Raw genomic sequence first — 12,699 nt, forward strand, 5'->3', positions numbered from 1 at the left:
CTAAGCTTCAAGTTAAATAAAATTAAATAGTGTTCTCTGTAAACTGACCACGAGAAAAACTTTCTCAGCTTTTATAATCACTCATTGCTTTTATTGACTTTTAATAGTCTTTTCCTCAATGTATTTTGTGTTAGATGAAGGAAGGAGCTGTCTAGAGTCACAGTGAAGGGCTTTTGCGCTTTCAGGTTTTTACCTTCCCCCTTTCCTACCCTCCTTACACTCCTTCCCGTCCAAGAGATTTTATGCAAAATGAGTGGTGTTGACTAGGAAATGTTTCAGACCTTAAGCTTGGTTTTATTTTTTAATTACAAACCTACTAATGAGTGTTATTGATTTTGTCTGTATCAGTCATACATGTTAATGTGTCGTCTCAAAAAAAAAAAAAAAAAAAATAGAGGTTAGTGTTTCTGAAAACTGGATTACCAGATCTGGGCTATGAGTAGCATGTTGAAAGAAGCTAGAGGTTTCAAATCAACCTGATAAATTCACTGTGAAGTGCATGAAGAAGATGCTGAAGCAACCATGAAGCCATTAGTGGTTGTTGCTGAGAAATGGATGATTAACAGTATTTTCTTTTTCCTAGTCTTTCAAACTAGCTAGGGAAAGCCAGGGCAGCAGCTTAATACCAAATGCTAGAAAATCCCTGTAACTTCAATAATAAATAGGTGGGTAGCAGGAAAGAGGACTTGTCATGTTAGATTGATTTAACTGCCTTTTGTGAGGGGGCAAGAATTCTGCACTGAATGCAGTATGCCTTCTAAAAGTATCTGTGAAACGTTCTTCCAGGCAAGGCTCTGATAGATATATCTAACTGGGGGAGGATGTGGCAAATACATGCCAGCTATTTGGAAATACTTTTTGTAAAGTTAGCGTGCTGTTTACTTAATCTGTTTCACTCCTAGCTGATAGAAACTGACAAAAAGCTGAATGATTGGAATAACTCATCCTGTTTTCCTACTTAGTTTCCGTATGTGTGATTCAGAGTTACAACACCAGGGACTGAGCTTTCCCTTTCAAAACATCTGTTGTGGAGAAATAGATCAGTGTTGGAGAAATTACTTACTACTTGGAATAGAAAATTCTAATCATAGCATTTAGTATAATGTCTAATGTTTGAGAGCTGGATTCTCATTATATTAAATTCCCCTTCATACCAAAAATAATTTTCTTTATAGTGGAGTTGCAAACCACGTTTGTCTTAGTAGACGTATCAGATTAAATTGTTCCCATTCCTCAGCCTTCCCGTCCTGTCCATCCCTATACCATGGCTCTGCAGCAGACTGTACTTCCAGTGGAGCATGAGCGATTACACTGTACAGCCATCACTGCGTCGGGGAAAGCCTGCTTGAAGATAATTTTAAAAGTGCCTCCCTAATGCAGATATCTTTCACTGATTTTACTGGTATACTCAATGTGCAGCAGACTGCATGAAGGTGAAGGTACAAAAGGCTGGAGGTCAGGAAGGAGAGGGGAGAGAGGAACTTAATCCGATTTAAGTTATTTGCAAGATTTTCTTATAGTTATTTGAGCCATCAAGAAAGGAATATTTAGGCTCAGTTTTCTACAGCTTTAACCACAAAAAGGCTTTTATTTTAGAACAATAAAGCTACTTGTTAGCCTGATTAGCTAGCAACTCATCATGTTACACATCACTGGAATCTGAGGTCTACCAGGGAGGTATAGCTGCATCGCTTCCTCTGCTTTTATATTCATCTGTAGGCTTTCACTGTCGAGTGCTTTTGGAAAAAAAAAAAAAAAAAAGACATTGGGCTAAACAGATTTTGGATCTGGACCTGAGTAGTGGTTTGTATGACTCCTTTTTACAGGTCATTAGCAAGAAGTGTGTTCAGCTAAATCTTGTGAACAAAATTAACGGATGTGATAGAGTATGGATTGGAAATTGTTGATCCAGGTGACAAGTTGTGTTGTATCATTGCAATGACATTGTAAAATGCTTATCAAATGGGTTTAAGAACACCTATTATAAACGGCTAAAAGATAAAACTGGATAAGACACATGGGGTCATAAGAGCAGTTGCATATTATGGTTTTATCCAACAGCATATCTTGTAATGGAGAAACAATACTAGCTCTCTGGCATAGTTTTATATCAATTTGTAATGACGTGGTTATAGTTCCAACTTACTTAAATTTAAGTGAGTTGCTTAATTAAAAAAAAAATAAAAATGAGGGAGGGACAAAGAGTCTGAGGTTAGAAAAACACCTCTGAGGGCATGCTTCTTGTTTCTCTTGCAGTATTTCCTAGGGAAAATTACGTGGTTGATGGAATTTCAAGACTGATTTGAGTTAAACTGTGAGAAAGAAGTTGCTAGCAGGCTTATGGGTCCAGGCCAGATGACATACAGCATATTACTTTTACAGACTGAATTTCCAGAATTTTCAAAGGAACATCTTTAAGCTTTCACTGTTATTTAATTTCCCCGTTTAAGTGTCTTGCCCATGTATAGTACAGCTTTCTTGTTATTTTGTATATGATATAAATTTATATATAAATTTAAATATAAATAAATTCATAAATATAAAAATAAAAAAAATTATATGTTATAAAATATAAATTCATTTTGTTTAAAAAATTAGCATAGTTACCTAGATTGGAAAAATTGGGAGAAAAATTTATTTATTATTATTTGCTTCCAGAATTTTGCCCATGTAATATTACTGGAGTATTTGGGGTCCTCTTTATCTTTGTAATGTAATTATCATATTTTTCTTAGGATACTTTTAATTTTATATCTGTAAGTGATACTGGTGCATGTAGTATCTGCCAGTTTCTCAAGTCAAACATGTGAAATACTTCAAATTCTTGCACATTTAAGGGATGCCTTTACGACATGCTGAACATAATTTCTAACTGTTTCAGAGAGAGAAAACATAAAGCACCTTGAAGAGATGAATCTTTAATACAGAATTTTTATTGAACACCAATTTGAAAGGTATAACACACCTCCCAGAAAGCTGTTCAGGCTTGGAGCCTCTCACCCTGAGCAGGCTGCATGGCAAGGAACCCCAAACATCCACCAGATGAGTTTTCACAAGAGTTCTCTGGCAATATTTCATTGAAAATGAAATCGCCCTACTAGTCTTCCCTTCAGAACGAGTTTGACAAACTGGCACTCTGATTATATTTTTTCCCTACCAAAAATTATTCGGCTAGCTCCAATTAGTGCTGAAGGATGCTGAGCCTAAAGTCTTATTTATAGTTTGTGTACCTTTCTTATTTAGGAGTAAGAAAACGGTACTTTACACTCATTTTAATATAAATGCACACTATTGTTCTTTTGATGGAAAGGTCAATGAACTAGAAAGCATGCTTAGAAAAATATTTTTGCCTAATTTTTCCATCTTCTGAGCTTTAATTGTCTCTCTATTTCTGTTTTCATGCTTATAATGTTAAACATTAACCTTTTAGATCAAAATTTTCCATCCTAGCTGTCTGGCATATTTTTTGTGCGGTTTCAGTTTAAGTAGTACTAGTTTTCCAGGAATGATTGCAGGGGAAAAACTGTTTATTTGTTTATGCTTAAATAAAACCACATAGCCAGAAAATTCCAGTTATCCCTGCCCCATGCTTTGGAGCAGTTCGGCAGGATCAGTTTGCATGACGTCAGACATGTTTTCAACTCTCCTGCAAAAGTGAGCTGAAATACAGCTGAGTTATGAGACTAAGAAAAAAATCACCTGTGTGCTCTCTGTAGAGGTTCGTTAGAAGTAGTCAGCTAGAACTCTCAGAACAGCTGTTTTGTACTGGGTATCTGTTTCCTCTGAACTGGTCAAACGGGCACCTTCATTCTGGAGATGCAGGAAACACACAGGGCTTTCCCGTAACTACTCCTTCTACCATACCTGAAAGAAGAAAAGGACTGCCTCCTCCAGTACTAACACTGGACAACACAGAGGAAGAAAAAAAAGTGACATGGAGAGTCAAGATGAAGAAGGAGCCTGGAAGGGGATAGTGATACAAAACAGAGGCAGAAAACACAATCTGTTTACAGAGGGAAGTCACGCTACAGAAAATGAGAAACACCTAATAATTTCTCAACAAAATTAAATTCCACTTAAACCAACCTTTATACAGACTGCGACTTTTTTTGTGTGTGGTGTAACGACTGTCATAATATAATATCCAACCCACAAAGTATTGCAGCATTTCTGAGAAGATGCTTTTAGTACTCCTGATCTTCATACACCTGACTTTCCAGCAAAAGGATGAGGATGGAGACAACCTGGGCTACAAGCTGGTCTTCTGAGATTTCTCTCTGATCCTGCCACAGTTGCATCAGTCAACCCTATCAGGTAACAGGAGCTGGAAAACCTGTAGAAGCAAGACATTCCCTTGCTTCTTAATTAAGAGATTAAGAGCACACTTCTGATCCTCACAGGTTCCCTTCATCAACACTCTCCTATGTGACCATGGGACCTCGAAGCTACTGACAGAAATGCTCTCAGCTTGACAGCATCCAGGGACATCCTGCATGTCCCAGGAAAACGGGGAGGCAATATAAAATTTAGAGTTAAATCCACCCTCAAGGGCCAAAACAACTAAGAAACAAGAAATCCCAGGGCAATCTTCATTTCTGCATTTTTTAAATTTTAAATGAGTACATGTCACTTACAAAGCTGTTGTATTTAACATTCTATCTAGATTGTCTAATAGGGATGTTAGGAAGCTAATGGAGTTAAGCAAAATGGTTAAAAATGCACGCACAGTACAAAGCAAAAAAAAAATCTCAGACTGTTATGAAACAGATTTTCCTCAGAGATCTGGCTCTCACACACACACAGAAAAGTTGCTCATCTTGTTATGCATTAATCCCTTTCTAAGTTGGTTTGCAGTCAGCCTGCGTTACTGGCCCCGACAAGGTTGATGAAATTTTTCCAATTTTGTTTAAAATGGCCTGTCACCAGTATCCGAGGTGATACCAACAGACCTCACCGACTGCTAAGCTCACAGCAAGTTTAACACCTTTTGCGACTGTTAACAGTGAAGAGACAACCTTAAAAAAGGGGTTCTCTTTCCAAATTTGAAAAACACAACGTAGCAACTATTATTGTTAATAAACCTTAGATGTACAGAAATACAGTAATTTACTTTGCGGAGGCAGAAATGGTGTAGTCATTAGACACTGTGTAGTTCTGGTATTACATTTGTGGCAGGAAGGTTAATAAGAATACTTTCCAGATTAACAAAGTAAAAATCAGTGAGAATAAACCTTTTTTCTTCATCTTTGTTTTAAAGTAAAAAGAAGAAAACATGATCTGTTAAATATAGTGACTTTAAACCAATGTCATTGAACCATAAGAAAAACACTCCATGTCCCTTGTTTCAATTTAGTTTAAACCAAAAATTTAGTGCAATTGGCTTAAATAAAAAAAAAAATAGTTATTTTTAGAAATCCCAACTGAAACCTTGGGATCTATCTCGTTTTGGGAGACAGTAAATTAAAGCTTTCTATACATTTCCTACATTACGAATTATAGAAGGAATATTACTGTCTCCTCTAATTCAGGCTTTGTCAAACAAACTTGGATTTTCCTATGCTTTTAGCATTAAGACGACAGAGCAGGTCATGAGTGTGGAGAAAATGTCATGTTTCACTGCATGTGGGAAAAGCAATTGTTTCTGTCACGGACAGACAGTGTGGCACTGCACTGTCTGTGACACTGCCCTTCTCTACACCAGAGACGTAGCCTGGCTGTAGCTGGCCATTAGTACAGGCACAGGAGCAAAAACCTCCAGCACTGATGGAAAAGATGGTATTACCAAAGCACAATTTACAATTTTGTTATGCCCAAAACAGCTCATGTATTTTTAATACAGCATTAAGTGTATTGGACTGTTGCTAATACCGATTTGATTTCTGAGAGGAAGAAGAAAATGATAAAATTTACAATTTAAATGTTTATATTTGTGAAATTTAATTTACTTCCCTACCAGGATTATCTGCTTTTAGTTTCACACTTGTAAGCACCCAGGCCGGCTGAGCTAGAAAGCTTGAATGGAATTTTCAAGTAACAGCAGATCCTAATCTTGGCTTGAAGGAAAGCCTTGGTGTGAGCTGATTTAATGAGATATTTAAGTGAGCTGACTGAACCCTACGTTTCCTATTCCATTATTATTTGTGGAATTTCTGTCATTCTTCTAAGTCTATAATCTTTTCTAAATTGATGAGGAATATATGCTTTAATGAATAGAACCATTTCTTTCTCTATGATACTTTGACTAGAATGATACAGCATTTTCTGTTCAGTACAACTATCTGTAATATCGTTTCAATGATGGCTGTATTGCTAATTTTGCTTGGATTCAAAGACATCAAAAGTTAGGATTTACTTCTGCAAAAAATGGCATTGCTGATAAGAGACTGATACCACTAGAGTCCTTGGAAGTTGCTTTCCAAGAGAGCAGATCAGACTGAACAACAGATCCCTGACCGAGGGCAGCACGTGCTTTATGTTCAGAATGGGATACTGACATCCGTGTTTAACGTTCAAAACATGTATCTACCCCGGTTGTGGTGGGAGGGACAAAGAGAGGGTCACAGCAGCTCACATACAGATTTCCCATTGAAACGGATATCCTAGTGATACACCTGTGAAGAATGGCTGAGAAGACTCCCTTCAAAATCTCAGCTTCCTAAATGCTTTTGTGCTTGATTAAAAACTTCGGATTAAAAACTGGTATACTACTATATAAACTAAATAAATATGAAAACAGGTTATATTTGTTGATTAAACTGCAGTTAATAATTAAAAAGACTATTCCAGAAAAGTTCAGGTCTCTCATAAACCTTGGATATAGGTGGCAGTGGCAGTTAAAAACATGAAAGTTGAAATACTTGCTTAAAAATATTTTAAATTTACAATCTTTGAGGAAAAATGTCATTTTTTTGCTACATTTACTATAAACAGAGAAGCGCTTTTTTTCAGATTTCTTTCACTACACTTCCATGATAAACATTGAATCTAGATTAAAGCTCTTTGTAAAAATATTTATCCCAAAATATGTTTTTAAAAACTTGTAATATAAGATGTGGTAGAATAATATAAAATAGAGAGATACAATGCACTGATATAAACTTGTTCCAGACCAAGACAAGTTATTACTGTAATACTTCTAAAGCCCTAGAAAATAACATTTATAAATTTAAACAATGGAGTACTTGTAATTACCTTGTTGGACCAAACGTCTCTGCGAGCATATGCTCAGAGAATAGATAAGAACCTGAACTGATTTTTTTCTTGGTGTTTCCTTTCTGTTTTTAGTAAGAAGAACTGAAAACCCTTTAGATTTTGCTAGTTAGGGGGCCACATTTTGTGCTTATTCTCAGTAATATCAAAGACTTCAACTGTTCATTTTGCAGGCAGTGAACATCTTTTTCTAATTCATATACTGAAAAAGAGACTTTTGTGTATTCAGAAATTCAACTTAATATTGATTCCTGGGGTGCTTGTAGGACTTCAGTTCCAGAACAAGGTTTCTAGGTAGTATTTTTGCTTTTTTGTTTTTTGTAATTAATCCTATATTTGGTTAATAACAACAATTCTTTCGTTCTGGCCTGCTCTTGTTCCTTATTCTCATTTGCTGTTTGATGACCTTTGCTTTTTCCCTACCTTTGTCAGTGTTTGAGAGGCACAGTAAATTACAGGATAAAATCCAGACTATTCGGGTGAGAAAAACCACCTCCACCAGAAGAACCTGCTGTCCCGACTTAACAAAAACAGCTGAAATTTGATGGGTCCATTGCTACAATGAAGTGGCAAGCTTAGATAACTGAGAGTAAGTAAATGATGAGTGTATTGGAGCAGAAACAGTACAGTTTCTGGCTTCTTTTAGCAGGGTAATCTCCAGTAGGCAATTCCAAGCCAAGACCCACAATGCGTTAATTTTCCCCTAGTGCACCCCAGCGCAAGTCTTCATTTGCCAGAGCCTGCCTTCCTGCTCCGGGCAGTTAAGTTCCTATTGCAAGGAGTCCCTGCCCGGGCAGGAGTTATTCACTAACTCTATCAAACTGCTCTTTCTGGCAGAGAAAAGGCAGCTGCTATGTGGACATACAAAACTTCCAGTGCTAGGCTTCCTTCTGCAATCCCCTTAACTGCTATTTCTCAGATCAGTTCAATGCAATTCTCTCATGCTGGTTTGCATGGCAAGAGATTGCAATTCCCACAGTGAAGCACACAATTACATTCTTTCTTACATTTTTACTGTCTTCAACAACACACACAGCAGTCAAATTATCTCTGTACTGTAGGTAGGTGTATGCTCCAGATTGTTTCATGGCAAGACCGGCTCGTCCCCTGTCTCTTCCTTGTCCTGCTTCCAGAGGGAACGGGGAGTGTGAACCACAAAGAAGTGACAGCAGTTCTCCCTGTCCTTCTCCACAAGTTTAACATCTGCCGGATACTACATGAAGCATTTATCTGTCCTGCAGTATACATACAGGTGCAAAGACAGAAAGGGCTGGAAAGCAGATTTTTTGGACAGAGTTGTTAAAATCCTGATACACATGTACACAGAAGGACACAAACGGAGACGATGCACTACATCATGCAGAAAGATTAGTATGTGCTAAAGTTATACTGACTGCTCTCTTGATAGTTCTTTTTTAAAACCTATTAGATATACACTACCACCTAGAAGAACAGTGAACTAAGACAGATAGTTACTTAAAAGCCATAGAAGCATTAATCTCTTACTCTTTTAAGTAAATTAAAATATAAATGGTAATAAGAAACTTTATTCTGATTCCTTATAGATCAGCCATACCTCACGTCTAGAAAAAGCGAAAAGAGGTCAGAATTATTCCATTCCAATATTTGGTAATTTGCATTTAGTAATTTTACAATAATATATTTCAAGGGGACAAAGCAAATCTGATTTCTCAGGGTACATGCCCATGGATTAATTTACAAAGGCTTAACTTTCACTTAGGTCATTCTTACCCTTATATGTATATACACACATCTGAACACATAAGAGTTTTCTTCTCTTGAATAACTATATTTATGAAATTTGTTTGATTTGCCATTTAGGGAGTTTTTGGTCTTTGTGTGGTGCCTTTGATCCATGTTGTCAAGATCATTCTCCCCATTCACAGAAATCAGAAGTTTTGTAGAAAAATGTTGAGAATCTGTTGTAATTAATGATCCCAGGAAATTAATTATAAGGAAAAATACAAAATCCTAATCCAGGAGAAGCATGACAGTTGACAGAAGTGAAAGAAGTTTTTTAGGTAAATAAAATCTTTTTGCATATATTAATGTACATAGTAGTGTAAGCTGATCACAAACACTCAAACCTCTTTTTAGTTACACATGGTAAGCACTAAATAGAGCAATACTTCCCACTTCTAACTCAACTGTTTTTCTAGTCAAAACAAACAAGATTAATATTACTAATACTCTGAATTATCAAATCAATTGAAAAAATGGCATCAATATAGTAAATAGTTCAGGAACATGCAGGGGGTGAAAAAGCTTTTACACTCTTTCCCTCTGCAGCTGCTACAGAACAAGTCACTAGTTTAGCTGAAGTAGGTGCTTCACAAGCATATGACTAAAATACACTGTGTGCACACATACGCATTTACATGTCACTCTTGTCTCTCAGTGTTTGTTCTGTTGACTGAGTAATAAAGCATGTAACATTGGAAATAATTCTTTTTTAGCTTTGTGATTACTTTGAAAGTAGCTTTAGAAAAAAAAGTCTCCCCCCAAAAGTACTGCTAAATAAATCACAATATGCAAATAGGCTGATTACATTTGGCTGCACAACTGAGTAACAAATTACACTAAAAACAGCTTTTCAAACTTGTAGCTAAAAGTATGCCCCCAGGCTGACCCAAGGGTCCTTTCATTTCAGCACAAAGCCATTACTTTGCTATTAAGTGCCATCCCTTACAAAACTATTCATGTGCAATTACAATTACATGCTCATTTAGATGTGCAACTGCTCATTTTCACACGTGCTGTATTGATATTGTCTTTCATACATGCTTTACACTTTCTCAAACCATATCTAGTAAAGGGAGTAAGTGTGACTCTATGGCTTTCTGCAATCTACAGCCTTTAGGAGCAGAAGCAGCAAAAGCCAGTTGGTTTTGGGGTGGGTTTTCACTACATATATGCATTTTGTTCACACAGCAATAAAACCTTTAATAGCTATATTTTGCTCTATATAATAAATCTTTCTTGGCTAGGCCTGTCATTGGCTCTTTAAATTAATTATTGTATATATCAGGTATTTGAGAGAACACTAGATTATCATCATGAATTTCCAGTAGGGTAATCACCAGCATCAGGCAAACCGGCAGACAATTGATAAAGTGGAAATAACGTTAGCTTATGTTTTTGTTTGCTACAGTCAGAAGCAGGATTCTCTCTAGGCACAGAGAAAGTTGCTCAGGACGGCAGGTTGCTGGGATCTGTGAAATGGCTGCGGTCCAGTGCTCCCTCCACCTATGCCAGGCTGCTGGAAAGCTGGCTTCTGTGCTACTGCTAGTATTGCCAATTCATGGGTGGCAGTGTGTGAGGTGATAACTATTCCTGCTGGGATCGTCAGTGCCTCAGAAAACAGCCATTACCAGCCCTAATATTCCCATTTTCCCAGCAGGCCCAGGAGCAACAAGCTTTCAAAATATCTGGCACACTCCCTTTCTTTCCTCTTACCTAATTTCTGCTCCTGCTCCTTCTCCTTCCCTTATATATTAAAAGCAGCAGCCCAGTCTACAGCTTCTATGAAATACACAAGTGAGGTTTTTTACTAATTCATCCTTAGCATATTTAAATCTGCAAAAATATGAAGGATATGTAATTCTACATCACTGTATTTGATGCCGTTTAGGTATGCCAAACACAAAAAGGATTGTGTTGATCTTGTGCAAATCTGGTTTGTAGCACCCGACACACTTCTTGCAAAAACCACAACAGCCCAGGTAAAAAACGTACCTTTATCTCAGTTGCCCCATTGACTTTCCTGTCAGTAATGGTTCTGGAGTAGCAGCAGCCATTTAATGTTGATGTGCACTTACATATTAATAGTTGATAATTAGTTCTGATTTTGCTAAGGAAAATGGTTGACATGAGTAGTGGAGTAACTTTTACATGATGATCTTGTAAGAACAGACAATGGGTCAGAAGAAACATGTTACGTCTGAGTATAAACTAATTCACTTGGGAAAAATTACTTCAAACCAGACTTTGAACAGCAGCAAGTGGGTTAGCAAGCAGGCAGTCGTATTGCATCAATGTCTGCAAAAACAATGTGATGATGCACCATGCACAAACAGCTCAGGAAACTAACTGGAAGATGATGTGTTATGAGAAAAGGCTATAGAAGCGTGACATCAGCAATAACCACGCTTTCAGGGACAGTATTCAACCCTGTGTACCTAACTTAAGAAAAATAAATTCAAGAGTCCACAGCAAAGAAGAACCAAAATGCTTGGTGGAACAAAATAAGTTTTTATTATGTAACAAACCAGGATTGTAAATTTTAACATTGGATATTAATAATTAAATACCTATTATTTTACTTGCTATTTATATAATGAAGTCACATAGTTGACGTTACCTACTTATGTTGAACCTCTGCAGTCAGGTAGTAGATGCTATGAAATATTAAACCAAAACCAAAACATTTTACAAAGAAGTTAAGCACTTTTCATGAATACTTAAGTAATAAAGGAGACTATCTGGAACCTAACAAATTAACATCACGAATATCAGTCTGGCCCTTTGGGAGTTCGCAGGGTGTTTCCATTGTTATTGTTGATGTTTTTGAACAATTGATACTGTTGATTCCATGTTGATTGCATGTTCTAAGAAAAAAATAATCATTTCCAAAACATGCAGAATGCCCTTACTTACAGAAATGAAAAACCAGGGGCCATTCTCTGGTCCCTCATACCCGTGTCACCAGTTGGTGCAACTGGGCAGGTTGGCAAGGGCCATTTGCAGATTCTCAAATCACACCTAAGGGCTCCCCCAGGCCTGGGGATTTTCCTTTTTGTTGTGGATGAGCTTAGTTGCGGAGGGAGGCCTCACACTTGTGTTCCAAAGTCACTTATTTTGTTCTGTTTCCACGTTAAGGCCCTGGTGAAACATGACTACGCTGTGTGGGCCCGCAAGTGCCACCACCTTTATTTCCAGTCTCAGCCGTGGCACAAGAGGGAGGTGGCAGCAGCACCTCAGCTTGCCTCTCCTCCGCCTGGGCGGGCCGGCACCACGACCCCAAACCACAACGGAGAGTGGCAAGAAGTCACGACGGCCCCGCTACGGGACGCTACCGACCGCCATTCGGCTGCGACCGCCACCCCCTCAGCGGCGCGACCGTTAGGCGGCCCGAGCGCCCGCCCCCGCCCCGCACGCGGCTGCGGCTGGAGCCGCGCCAAGGCCGGTCCCGCCCGCCGCTGAGGGAGAGCGGCGCCCCCCTGCCCGGCGGGGGTCCCGCGGCGGAGGCGCTGCCCGCGGCTGGGGAAGGCTGCCCGGGGAGGCGGTCAGAGGTGGGCCGGGGCAGCCCTTGGCGTCCCACGGCCCGCAGCGGGGCGGGAGGGCTGCCGGCGGTGAGGTGGCCGGCGGGGGGGGGGTGCTGCCAGGTCCTGCCCCGCGCGGGGAGGGGGCGGCTTCTGTCAGGCTGGGGCGAGCCGGTGTGTTTCCTTGTGGGTTGAGGTGTGCGCTCGG

General features: G+C 38.8%; 1 protein-coding gene across 1 annotated transcript in view; it reads left to right on the top strand.

The window, feature by feature from the left end:
* The first annotated feature begins 12,406 nt into the window (after window positions 1–12,406).
* C3H8orf88 (chromosome 3 C8orf88 homolog) overlaps window positions 12,407–12,699 on the top strand; it is a 32,279-nt gene continuing 31,986 nt past the window's right edge. The window contains exon 1 of the mRNA XM_055706161.1: window positions 12,407–12,521. The gene's annotated coding sequence lies outside the window, so the exon portion shown is untranslated. The remainder of the gene's footprint in view (window positions 12,522–12,699) is intronic.

Source organism: Falco cherrug, chromosome 3 (genome assembly GCF_023634085.1).
Source record: "Falco cherrug isolate bFalChe1 chromosome 3, bFalChe1.pri, whole genome shotgun sequence".
Lineage (NCBI taxonomy): Eukaryota > Metazoa > Chordata > Aves > Falconiformes > Falconidae > Falco > Falco cherrug.